This window comes from Fukomys damarensis, unplaced genomic scaffold, assembly GCF_012274545.1.
Source record: "Fukomys damarensis isolate Sample0158 unplaced genomic scaffold, DMR_v1.0_HiC HiC_scaffold_39, whole genome shotgun sequence".
Taxonomy (NCBI): domain Eukaryota; kingdom Metazoa; phylum Chordata; class Mammalia; order Rodentia; family Bathyergidae; genus Fukomys; species Fukomys damarensis.
Window position 1 is genome coordinate 89,476,888 of NW_022900951.1, and position 13,440 is coordinate 89,490,327.

Sequence of the window (13,440 nt, forward strand, 5' to 3'; positions counted from 1 at the left end):
AGCACAAAATCAAGGTGCTGGCAGGGCCAGTCTCACTATGAAGCTTCTACCATAACATGAGGATTCATCCTTGCCTCTTCTAGCTTCTAGTTTTCCCAGGTGTTCTTTGACTTGTGGCATTTCAAATTTTGCCTCTAATCTCTGCCTCTACGTTCCTTCTGTGTGTTTCTGTCTCTACATAGTATTTTCCTTTCTCTGTCTCTTAGAAAGACAAGAAAGACACCAGTCATATTTAGATTAGTGCTCACTCCATCACATTATGTTAATTACCTCAGAAAGACTATTTATAAATAAGATCACATCACAGGTATTGGGGATTAAGACTTTAACATATCATTTTAGGGGCATAACTCAACCCACAAAGCCCCAAAGAGAGCCTGAATCCCTAGTAGCATTTCCTGTTTTTTAAACTGGGTATCACAAATATTCCCTCAGGTTTGATCTCTACGATGGTCATTCTCTTACTTTATTCTCCCCCACTTTAATTTAGAGGAAAAGAAGTTTTACACAATCCTTTCTGAATGGTTGTTTTCAATCTCTTAATTTACTTGGACAAATGGCATACCCACTCCCTTTTTATAAGGTTTGCTTACTTTCCTTTCGAAAGTGCTCTTTGTTCAAATTCTTTCAGTGTGACTATGTTTATTTTCTCTAGTTTGCAAATATGAGGGGTGGGGAAAAGAGGGCTCTTAAGGAAGCAGAAAGGACTAACAAGCTGATGGAGCACAGGGAAAAACTTCCAGCCCTATTCCTTGATTTACTAGGCTTAGCAGTTACAGCTGTGTTCCATGACATTCAGTAAACCTTTAGGTTGGTCCCACAAACTTGCCTCCCTCCTACTTTAATGCCTACCTAGATATCTGGTATCTGCTTTACCTAGATATCTGGTTCCTGATCAGTTAACAAAAAAGTAGAGCAAAGTTTCCTAACCTAGGATCTATGGACTAACTGAAATTTACAACACCATGAGTAAATACGTGCAGATTAGTTTACTGTGGCTTCCATAACGATTTACCACAAAGTTGGCAATTTAAAATAGCAGAAATTTATTCTTTCACAGGTCTGGATGCCAGAAATCTAAATGAAGGTGCCAGCAGTGTCAACCTTCCTCCAGAGGCTCTAAGGATGAACCTGGCCCTTGCTTCTTCGGTCTTCTAGTAGCTGCCAGCATTTCTTCACTTGTGACCTTATCATTTCTCTCTTCCTCCACCTTCATTATTTTCTCTTCTTCTAACTCCTCTGTATTTTTTTTTCTTGGTTTTGTTTTTGAGAGAGTTTTACTATGCAGTTCGGGCTAGCCTTGAACTCACAGTGTAGACCAGACTGACTTCAAATTCATGGCAATTCTCCTGCCTCAGCTTCCAGAATACTGGAATTACAGTTATATGCCACCATTCCCACCTCTCATCTGTGTTCTCTCTCTTTTCTCTCTTTCCCCCCTCCCTCCCCCCACTCCATCAGCCTGAAAAACACAGTGAAACCCTGTCTCCAAAAAAACATAACTTTTGTCCAAATCTTCTAGTGTGCCTTTAAAATTTACAGACCTCGGACTCTTTTCTTGACTTATGGTGTATCAAATCCTTTTGGGAGGAGGAGGCCTCAAACATACATTTTATTTTTCTGGGGATACTGGGGATTTGAACTCAGGACCATATGCTTGCGAGACAGGTGACGGCACTAACGAGCTAAATCCCCAGCCCAAATCTACATTTTAAATAAGCTTCCTTGCTCTGAAATTGAGTCATTTTCTGATTTTGATAGTAGTTCTCAGATCAACCCCTTTCTTTTCCTTCCTGCAACTGCCCTTTGAGGCCGGGTTCTACCTTCACTTTTGGCTGAGCTGTGCCTCAACTCTCCTGGGCCAATCCACTCACACATCGCTGTCACATGACTGTCCCCATAAGCTCTCTCAATTCTTCAGTGACTGCCTTCTCTTCCACCAGATGCAGTCTAAACTCTTTAGTCAGAAATGGTCAGGACAGGTTAAGCGGCCTTCTTTTCCAGTAATTTCCACATTGAGACTACTGGAAAGTTACTTAAGTAGACATTACTTGAGCTCCTCTCAGAAATGTTAAACTGGGCATGGCGGCACATGTCTGTATAGGAATTCCAGCACTCTGAGAGGCGGAGGCAAGAAGAGTGCAAACTGGAGCCCAGCCTGGACAATTCTGCAACTTAGCAAGACCCTGTCTCAAAATAAAAAGGGCTGGGGCTGGGGAAGTAGCTCAGCGGGGAGACCTGCAGCTCAATCCCCAGGACTGCCGAAAAAAAAAAAAAAAAAAAAAGAGTAGTGTTTGGAAGACTCATAAGCAGAAGGCTAAGTAAAGGGTTCTTCCCCACTTTCATTGCTTTGGTGGTTAAAAAAAGTTTTTCTTATAAACAAATACTTTTTAGAGACAGGTTGTCAAAAACCAAACATTTCCCCAAGATGAAGTTCCAATGTGTCCCTCCCTATACCCACTGCTTTGTCCAACAACCCACTGACTGGCCCTAGTCTCTGCCTCTGCTCAGGAAACGCCTTTCCTCTCCTTTCTGGTGTTTAGTCCGCTCTCCTTTAGAGACCCAATACAGTAGGTCACTTTCCCCAGGAATGCCCTCCTGATCACTTGGGCCTACACATATTTTTCTTTTCAGAAAAATTTCCATAGCGTTAAGAACACAGCAATGCACTTCTATGATAATTTCTCTTAATGTAGGAACTGTTTCCAATTCATCTGGACTGGTGTAGTTCCTCAGTCACAATTTAACATGAAGCAACCAGGCATCCCTTTCCTGAAGGGTCCAGGAAGAGCAGTATGTGACTCTGCCCTTTGGTTGGGTCAACTTTACCCCTCAATGAGTTTTCTCCGGAGAATGTATACTGACAGCAGGATGAGTCCCAGAGGTTTTTGTCCTTATAAATCATCATATTGGGTAGTTCAACTGCTCGTTCTCACCCAGCCCCTCAGATTCTGGTCCTCCCCTACTCTTAGGGAGAAGGGGTTCCTAGAATTTCCTTGGGGGGGGGCTAGTGCCCCACTGAGGGTTCTCCCTCCAATGGGCTTGGGTCTGTGCCTGGATAGCCAGTGCATGATCCAGTGTGGTCACCTCCTCAGACAGCACCTCGTGGATCAGCTGGTGCCACTGCAGGAGGCTCATTCTCTGAAACCAAGAGCTCACCACCTCCACGCAGAAAAGTGCATCTGGTTGCCTGGCAGGACGGGGTGGCCGCCAGCACCTCGGGGCTCAAAGCTGCTCCAACTTCGCGTGGTTGACGGCCTGCACCAGACCGACTGCCCAGGATTCCATCCAGAGCTGCCCGGGGACAGACAGATGCAGGTGGCCATGGAGACCAGGTCCGGCCCAGCCGCACAGCACACTCACATCCATCCTCTGCTGCAGCTTAGACTGGTTCCTGCAGCCCCCGCAGGGAGCCAGGACCCAGATGCCCGTTTTTTGAATCAGATCTTTATATTTTGGGGGTCTGATTTTTTTAAAAGTTCTTTATATATTCTAGATATTAGTCCTTTGAGGATTTTGTGGTACTGGGGATAGAACTCAGGACCTTGCACTTGCAAGGCAGACACCATGCCATTGAGCTAAATCCCCGGTCCTTTCTCTCTCTCTCTCTCTCTCTCTCTCTCTCTCTCTCTCTCTCTCTCCTTTTTTTTTCTTTCTTTCTTTTTCTTTTTCTTTTCTTTTTTATTTCAAATCAAAGTTAGGGTCACAGGTTCAGAAGATAAGGACATGAATTTTCCTTTTTGGGATCCATCATTCAACACACTATGGTGTCATTTAGGGGGTGCTCTATTACTTTTTATGAGATTCTCAAAGGCCTGTGACACAAAGAAAAACTAAGAACCTAAGTTCTTTAAGCCATTCATTCATTCATTTTAGCTGTGCTATGCCACCTGCCTCACAAGCATAAGGGCCGAGTTTGATTCCCGGTACCAAAACAAACAAATAAACAAACAAACAAAAAACATTTTAGCTGTGCTGAAGATTCAACCAAGTGCTTTCATACTAAGTTACATCCATCCCTTTTTATTTATGTATTTTTGAGTCAGGTCTTGCTAAGTTATTAAGTTGCCCAGACTGGGCTTGACTTGTACTCCTCCTGTGTTGGCCTTCCAGAGTATTGGGATCATAGGTGTGCATCATTATGCCCAGGTTTAAGCCCATTTTAAATCCAAACTTCTATGACTCTGTAATTGTCTATAATTGTAACATGACTTGATCAACCTTATTTTTCATGGGAAAGCTAGGACACAGAGACATTAAGTAAATTGCCTGAGGTTAATCTGTGGCAGAACTAGGATTCTAATTCAGCCATAGAACACAGGTATCAGAACCTATGTGCCTTACTGATCTATTTTATGAAAGAACCTTTTTAATTTTAAAATTTATTTAATATTCATTATCATAAAAGACAAAAAACTACTATAGAAATGTTCCAAATTAAATGAATCACCACACCCTAGACAGGGTTGTGTTTGTGAAGGAGACAATATACTATTGAGGATATCACTGGGCCAACTGACCAAACTAGAAAGCAGATGATAGTTTATTAAATATTTATTTATTAAATATTGTTTGAATCTTCATTTATTGAAGTTGTTTGCTGTGCTGTGATAGGTTAGGGAATATCCTTTCAGCTAAGAAATCAAAGCATTTAGGGACAATGGACTATAAGGCATACAACTTACTCTCAAATGGCCCAGGAATTTAGATAAATAGATAAAAATGAAAAAGTAAGTTGGGTACAATGTTAAAGTAGAGTCTGGTTAAAGACTGTGTGGGTACTTGTGATATTTCATTCTTGCAATTTTTCTAAGTTTGCAAATAACGTGGTTTAGCATTGTTCACTTTTGCTAATATTTATTCAGTACTATGTGCTAGAGACAGTCACATGTAATGTCTTATTTAATAACCCACAATCACTATGCTATTTATTACTTGTCCAACTTTGCTGGTGAAAAAATGAGGACCAGAGATGCTCAGTGATTTACTTAATGTCAAAGGACCAGGAAGTGACAGAGCCTTCTAACTCTGGGTGTCTTGCTCTTTACAAAATACCACAGATACCTCTAGTTATAAATCACCTATTTCCACATTTGTGAATGTGAAAATCTTTATTGGCAGATTGACTTTATGATCCAGTGCGCAGAAGGCCGGTGGGAGGGTTTTCTCTTTTTTCTAGTTCTACTAGCATTTATAGCCTGGGGCCCAGAGAAGCCCAGAAGGAAGGTTCAGAAAAAAGGAATAATGTTTCTTCTTCTGTTTAATTTTTCAGTTACTTGTCTCTCATTGTTGAGACAAAATACTTGACACCTCAAATTAAAGGGGAAAGGGTTTATTAGCTTACAGTTTGTATAGGTTTCAGTCCATAATCGGCTGGCTCCAAGGCAGAGTGGCTCATGGCAGAGGGCCATTACAGAGGAGAAACAGTGCATGGTACCCACAAGGTAGCAAAAGAAACAAGGGACCTTGACAGTATCTTTCTGCCCCATTTATCTTATTCAGACTACTTAGGATGAGTAGCACTCACACCCTTAATCCTGAGTCCTTAGGCATAGTCCCACCATGAATCAATGATACACTCTAGATTCAGCCACATCTGAAAATACATGAGGTTTTTGGGGAACATCTAAACACAGGCCATGACATTTGATAAATGGAACTAGCATCCTCACATGAACAGGGGATGTAGAATTGTTAATAGCTTTCCTTAACTTTATTATATGCAGTATGTGTCATCCCTGATGGGTAAGGCCATTCCCTGAAAACACAATAGGAAACCTCAAAGAAGAACAAAGACAAGACACCATGTTCCAAATCCTCAGTTCCAAGAAACTTGATTACATTTGCAGCACCTGCTCCTAGAAATGTGATCACATTCTCTCTTCCCAACAAATTCCTCAAGGCAATAACTTCTCTCTGGACCAACCCTCAGCAACCATCTCCCCTTTAAAGCCTTTATTCTCCCACGGAGGAGTACTGACTCTTTTATTCAGACTCAGCCCACTCACACCCAAGTGGAATAAATAGCATTGTTGCTCACACAAATCCTGCCCAGGTGGTCTCTGTTCTCTGTGCCTGCAATATTGTATGTTTACATGTTGTTGCTATACTCAGAAGCTATTCAAAGAAAGCAGCCCCATCTGAAAGTGATGTCACGTTTTCTGTCAACGTGTTTACTGGGAAAAGCAAAAAAAACTAAGATATTGTTTTACTTTATTGTGCTATAACATGACAAGTATATAAAATTAATTACATGTTGATTGAAACATCCTTTATGATAGGATGGACATCCATCAATCTATATATTTGTTGAATGTTTTTTGCATCTTTTAAGAGATAGAGTCCCACTGTGTTGCTCAGACTGGTTTTGAACTCTTGGGCTCAAATGATCCTCCAGCTTTCACCTCATGAGTATCTGGGAATATGGTATTTGCTATCATGCCTGGCTCTGACTGTTTTGAATGTTTAGAGCACTATACTAAATATAGGGGGAGCATAGATAGGCATAGACTTTGTCCCCAATGACATATGAACTAATTTGGAAAATAAGTAGAAAATATTACTACAATACAAGATGATATTTAGGACTATTAAGCCAAAAATGTTATTGGTGTCCAGATGGGAGATATTCGTTGTGGTCTGTATTCCTTAGGGGATATTCTTGGATGAACTAGATCTGGAAAGATGAGTACAATTTGGATAGGCAAGGAAAAGGCATTCCAGCCTCTAGTCAATGAAAAAAAAAAGGAGAAGCTGCTCATCCCATGGCAGCCTGGAAGAAGGTCACCTGTGGACAAGATATAGTCCCTAAGGAAATATCCTCAGTGACGTACTTCCTCCAACTGGGCTCTACCTCCTAATAGCCCATTAACCTATTAATGGGTTAAACCATTGATGAAACTGTGCCCACCTCACTGTACCTCTCACAAGCATTTCAAGTTGCCAACCTATGGTATAGGCACAATGTGAGACACTCCACAGATTAGTGAATCAGCTCATTTGTTTAGTGTCCTACCATTTGTATCACGTTATGTAGAGACAAGGCTCTATTGAATGAAAAAATTATGTTAGCTGGTGGGTCATAATTGGGACTTTGGAATTACAATCCAAATAACCTGTCACACATTTTAGTCACACATAACATCAATATAATTCTGTTACTTTGGAAAGAGTTAGAAGCTAGTTTTACAATAAGAAGACAAGCTCGTGAAAACAAGGAGGGGTAGGGTTGAGCGTGATTGACAGACTCATTAATTTTGACAGATATTCACAATTGTTTTTTCTAATAGAAAAATGGGTGATTCTTTTAAAGAAATCCTCTTACTTCTACTTTTCCATGCAGTGTCAGTAAATGAACTGTTTCCTCTCAAATCATGCATATTGCCTTGCATATCAAGTCACATTTGGATGTGGGAAGAGGAATGGCCAGAAATAACCAGTTAGGTCATTTGGGTTTTCAGATGCATCTGTTTACACAGAGAAGGTCCTACTGGAGACTGCTTTATTTCAGAGAAAATTTTACCCTATGACAAACTATAACTTAGTGATTTATTTTCATGGTGTGAGATTTTGCTGTAAAAGTGCTTCAGAGAGGTTGTGTCACTTTTATAGGCTGCTGGTGTCCCGAAACAAGTTGCAGGCATCTTGTGTGTCACAACCTAGGTTATATTGGATGCTGTACTTTTATAATACTGGTTTAAAATGGAAAGTTGCAGTTTTCAACTTGAGTAAAATTGTTTTGTTATAGACTTTAAAACTAGTTACAATAATGGGTAATTTGAGCTTTACAGAATAGGATTTGTATAATATAGCCATAAATCCGGTAATGGTACAACTAAATATTATCACAGTCACTTTTCCTAATCAAAACTCTTTATTTTCATATAGCTCTAGATTTCCATTGATATACTTGATGTACTTCCGAAAAGAATTCAGAAAGTCTTTAAGTAACATTCCAAAGATTTGTGTTTTTGAATTTAGAAACAACTTTTTCACATAAACTATGTTATAAATTATGGTCATATTCCCAAACCAGTCCAACCCAAGTCCATTTAACCCATAATGTGATTGAAGTAAAGTACTGCTCAACATGGACTGGGCTTTAGCTCCATGGTAGAGCACATGAAGGAAGCTCTGGATTCCATCGCCAGCACCACCACAGCAAAAATGATTTTACATTAGATACAACAATATCTACATGAAGAATAAAGTTGTTTTACCTAAGAAGAACATAATAAATTCCCATTTCTCATATGACTCCTCCCCAGTTTTGCTCCCTGGCCCAACACCCAAATCTTTCTCAGTCAGGGAATGTGAAAGAGATCAACTTGGGCTCCATAACAGAGGTTGGCTCTTCAGGGGCAAGAAAGAGGAAGGAATGCAGAGACTCTTAAGAATTTGGGGCTCTGCACCCATTTTCTTTAACACCAGCAAGTATTATTCTGTCTGCTGCACTGTCAGCACATGGCTTGTTTAAAGAACTTATGTTTTAATTTCAGAATTCTTATTGATAGCCATAATGGAATTAGAGGTATAAATTCTAAGGTCTGTGTTTGTACTTCCATGATAATTTACTCACTCAACCTCCACTCTAACCAGTTCTTGGGTTGCAGATGCTATGCTCTAAATTCTGGGAATACAAAGATGAGTAAGACCTGAAATTCTTCACTAAGAGACATAAACATTTAAACAAACGATCACAATGCAGCATGATCCCTGCAGTGATAGTGCTCTATCAGGTAGGGTGGTGGGACAAATGACATAGTGTTCTGCCTGGTCACAAAAAGCTCCAGAGAGCAGATGTTAAGCCTAGTCATGAAGGATGAGGTGTTCAGCAAGCAGATGAAGTACTCTACCAAAGCATTTTAGGCAAAGACTAAACCACAAAATACCACATTGTGCAAAATAACAGTGATTTGGTATGGTAGGGTCAAAAGTACAAAATGAGGAAATCTTAGGAGGTGGGACTAGGTAGGTGTTTAGATGAAGAGCCTTGCATATCAGGCTGAGGACTGCATTTTTTAAAAAGAAGGATGTTGCTATGCAGTTAAAACTGACCTTGAATTCACTGTGTAGCCCAGGCTGGCCTAGAACTCAGGGGTGTTAATTCTGTTTCAGGCTCCTGAGTGCTGGTATTCCAGGTGTGCGTCACCACACCTAAGTTGGAAGACTGCATTTTGTCTTCTAGTAATAATTAGGATATACTGTGGCCAGATTCAGCATTCCAATTGCAGTGTTTAAAAGAGATTGAGGGCCAGGGATTTAGCTTAGTGGTTCCGGTGCCTGCCTTGCAAGCACAAGGGCCCTAGTTCAATCCCTGGTACCAAAAATAAATAAATAAATAAATAAATAAATAAATAAATAAATAAATAAATAACCTTGAATGAAAAAGAGAGTCAGAGAATTTTAAGGACAAAAAAAGGAGAGCATTTTTTCACTTATTTTAATTTTTTAAAATTTTAGTTGTGGTAAAATACATATACCATCATTCACCATTTTAACCATTCTAATTGTTCAGTTCAGTAATATTAAATACATTTACATTTTTGTGTGACCAATCTCCAGAACACTTTTTGCTTTTCAAAGCTAACATGTTACACCCACTAAATACTATTTTCCTACTTCTTCCTCTGCATGCCCTGTAAACTACTACCCTACTGCCTGTCTCTATGAATACTCTAGGTACCTCACATAAGTGGAATCATACAGTACTGGTTTCCTTATGTCTGGCCTAGTTATTTTAATTTTTTTTTTGTTTTTTGAGACAGGGTCTTACTATGTCGTTTAGGCTGTCCCTGAATTCACTATGTAGTTCAGGCTGGGCTTAAACTTGTGGCAATCCTCCTGCCTCAGCCTCCGCCTCCTGAGTGCTGGGATTACAAATGTGCACCACCACAATAAAGACAACTCATGTTTGTGCTTTAGAAAGGTCCAAGTAATACCAAAATAAAGAGCAAAAATATAGAATGAATAGAAGTTTTTCTTAGAGATTTTTGCATTATCTATTTAAGGACTAACATTATCAAGTGTATGTTGTGGAACTCTGTGTTGATGTTTTATATATGTAATTTAATTTACCTCCTAAAACATGTGATTTCATTAACTCACTATAATTTATTATTTAATTACTGACAGTCCCTCAGGAGAAGAGTGTGACAATAATTAGGCAAGAGGTCAGGGTTAATGTCATGAAGACTAGAAAGTAGAAAAAATCTTATGAATCTGAGAGAACAAGAGTATATTTCAGAGACCAAGAAAGCCCAGTGCCAGAAAGGAGCAACAGAGCAAGCCAGGGGCAAGACAGGTAGCGCATATTGACCCAGAGTTCACATGACTCTCTTTAGATGCCCTTGTTCATGAGTTTGAAAAACTCTTGTCAGACATGCTTCCTAGTAAGGAAAGCACTTATATTAAGCTTTCCTAGGGTTAATTTAGAAATTTTTGAGTTGGCTTCTAGAAACTTCTTTAGCCCTCCAGTATGGACACTAATTGACTTGTATCATGTCTGTGTCTATGCTACCCCAGACTAGCATTCCCTAAACTGTATTTCCTTAAACATATGAGTTTGCTATAAAATGTTAGTATGTAGTTTTCAAAAAAGAAATTAGAATGAATTCCCTGTCAAATATATTTGGAGACAGTTCTTTTTTGATGTTTCTCATAAAATTTATAAGACAAATCAGCTTATTACCACCTCTGAGGAGTCAGAGGTAATAATAATAAATCTAGTGTAATAAAAAATAAATCTAGTGAGCATTTAAATGACTATTTTCCAAATATTTTGACCAGCATACACATTTTTTATCCCTAGCAACATTTATACTTGTGGTAGGACCCTAGTTTTCTATGGATCCCAGAAGCATTGTGGTTAAACATATTGGCTAGGATATATTAACCATCTGAGATTCTACAAAGGCTTCCCTAAGGCAGCATCCCAGGTACGCAAGATTTAAAACTGGGTTCTCTAAGCATAAAGTAAAGAAGATGCCCTCATCTTCAGGTACAATTAGACTATTTCCAAGATGTTTGAAATGATGATTTCTGCCAAAATTTTAATTTAATTTCAAATCTATACATTCAAGTTCTCCAAGACTACCTGTAGAGAACCAGCCTACTAATTTCTACACCTCACTCCAGTTTCAAAGCTATAACTGGAGCTTCAGTGCCATCACTGTCCAGGGTTGATGTCTGATACCTCTTAATCCACCACTTCCTAGACTGTTTCTCTTACCTGGGTCTCTTAGAGACACACCAATTGACACAAATTTGGAAAGAAGATAGAGAAAACTAACTTTCTGACTCAATAGGCACATTGTGAAAGCCAGCTCAGAAACTTTACTCTTAGTAACAGCCCTGAAACCTTTAACAGATTCATGAACCTTGTTTTTCATTAAGGAACAGGACAGAGTGGTATTCTCGGTTGACTTAACAATAATGTAATGTCCTGCAATGTTTTTGCTTGATTGAATAGAACATTCTATTCTGTACAGACCTAGGGACAGCATCAATTCAATGAAGAACTTCAGAAATGTCAATTTAATCTTCTGAAGCATCAGGTTTCTCATCTTGTAAGGAGTCCCAAATATTAACTACAAAGGGTCACACAATTATCATCAAAAATATAGTAAATATTACCTATTCTTTCTAGGATTCATGGGATACTACCAAGATTCATAAAAAGAACATAAACCTTGGATCCGGACAAACTTGTTTAAATTCCATCTCCACAATGACGTTTTCTGTTTTGTATCAAATTATTTAGATTATAATACCGATTTCTATTGAAATAATGTTATTATTACATCATGTATATAAAATTACTGATATTATACCATCCAAAAAATAATAATAATGGTAGAACCATTGGTTGAACATTTAATATGTACTCATTGTGTTAAGCACTTGATGCGCAATATATATTTTAATGTGTACAGCACCATTTTGTACATGGGCCTTTATAATTACATGTTTGATCATGAATGTATCACAGACTTGGGGCTGTGATGCCTTGAAATTGAATTTTCTCAAAAATAGTTTTGGCAAATAGGCATCCTTATGCAAATGTATCACTCCATGGTTTTTCCATAACCATTAAGTCTCCAATTATGACCCAAATTCATCTCCTGGATTTAAAAGGTTTATCTTTGCTATTTTAGTCATAACAGTTCTCTTCTTTACATTGTTCCAAAATTTTGAGCAATGATTCCATTTTTATACGTGGTGTAGCAAATGATGCAAGTAGCTTTAACACCTTTACTGGATGTCTCTTAAACTGACACATATTATAGCTCTATCAAGCATTTTCCATTGTATATCAAATATGTTTTTCGCTTTTGTATCTTCAGTACCAACCATCCCTATCCCTGTCTTCATTACAGATGATTATGTGACAAAGATTTTTAATGGCACAAATATCCTCTAGTAAGTAATAGCTTAAGATAGGATTAGTTCCAATTTGTATCATATCCCTAGAGAACATCTGAATATTAGTCTGAATCTGGATCTTTCTGTTAAGAAAATTAGAATGCAAATGCCTGTATCCCATAGTTGATATATCTTGGTTTGTCTGTCCTTCACTCCTACTTATGTTTGAAACTTTTCCTCTTATTCAGTGTGATTCTGGTAGAGTAGCTGCTAATCACAGTGCCCTACCTTAATAGTCACAAGGGTGGATTTCTGACACAGAACACTTCAAACTTGGAACTCAGTTTCTCTAACTACAGTGATTGCTCTGGGTTGAATGTGTGACCAAGCTTACCCAATAAGACCCCTTTCTTGAAAATTTCCACTTTGAGCTAGAGAAAAATGGCCTTGCTTGATAAGTCATAAATATAGAAGAAGAAAAGAAGTCACAACCAATCATTCCTGCCACATGTGGAAAAGCCTGTTTTAGTAGAAGAGAATGAGGTCAACAAAGGAAAGAAAAGGCAAAGATGGACAGAGAGATTTTAAATGTTATCATTTAAAAGTTTGTTTAGATATTCCAGGTCTACCTTGGATTTCCCAGTTAAATAAACCAATAACTTCCTTTTTTCTTCAAGTGACTTTCTGTGGAGGGGGTAATTGAGGATTGAACAAAGGGCTTTTGTACTGAGCTACATCCTCAACCTTTTTTTTCTCATTTTGAGACAGGGTCTTATTAATCCGCTGAGTTGCTTTGGCTGGGATTGAATTTGAGATTCTTCCACTTCATGCTCCCAAAATGTTGGAATTACAGGCATCAGGGTTTACAATAAAATGATAGCTAAAACTTGGAAACAGCCCATTTGCCCATCAGTTGAAAACTGGATAAAGAAGATGTGAGATGTGGTTTTTCTATAAAATGGAATACTACTCAGCCATAAAGAATGAGAAATTAGATTCAGGATTGAATTTGAGATTCTTCCACTTCATGCTCCCAAAATGTTGGAATTACAGGCATCAGGGTTTACAATAAAATGA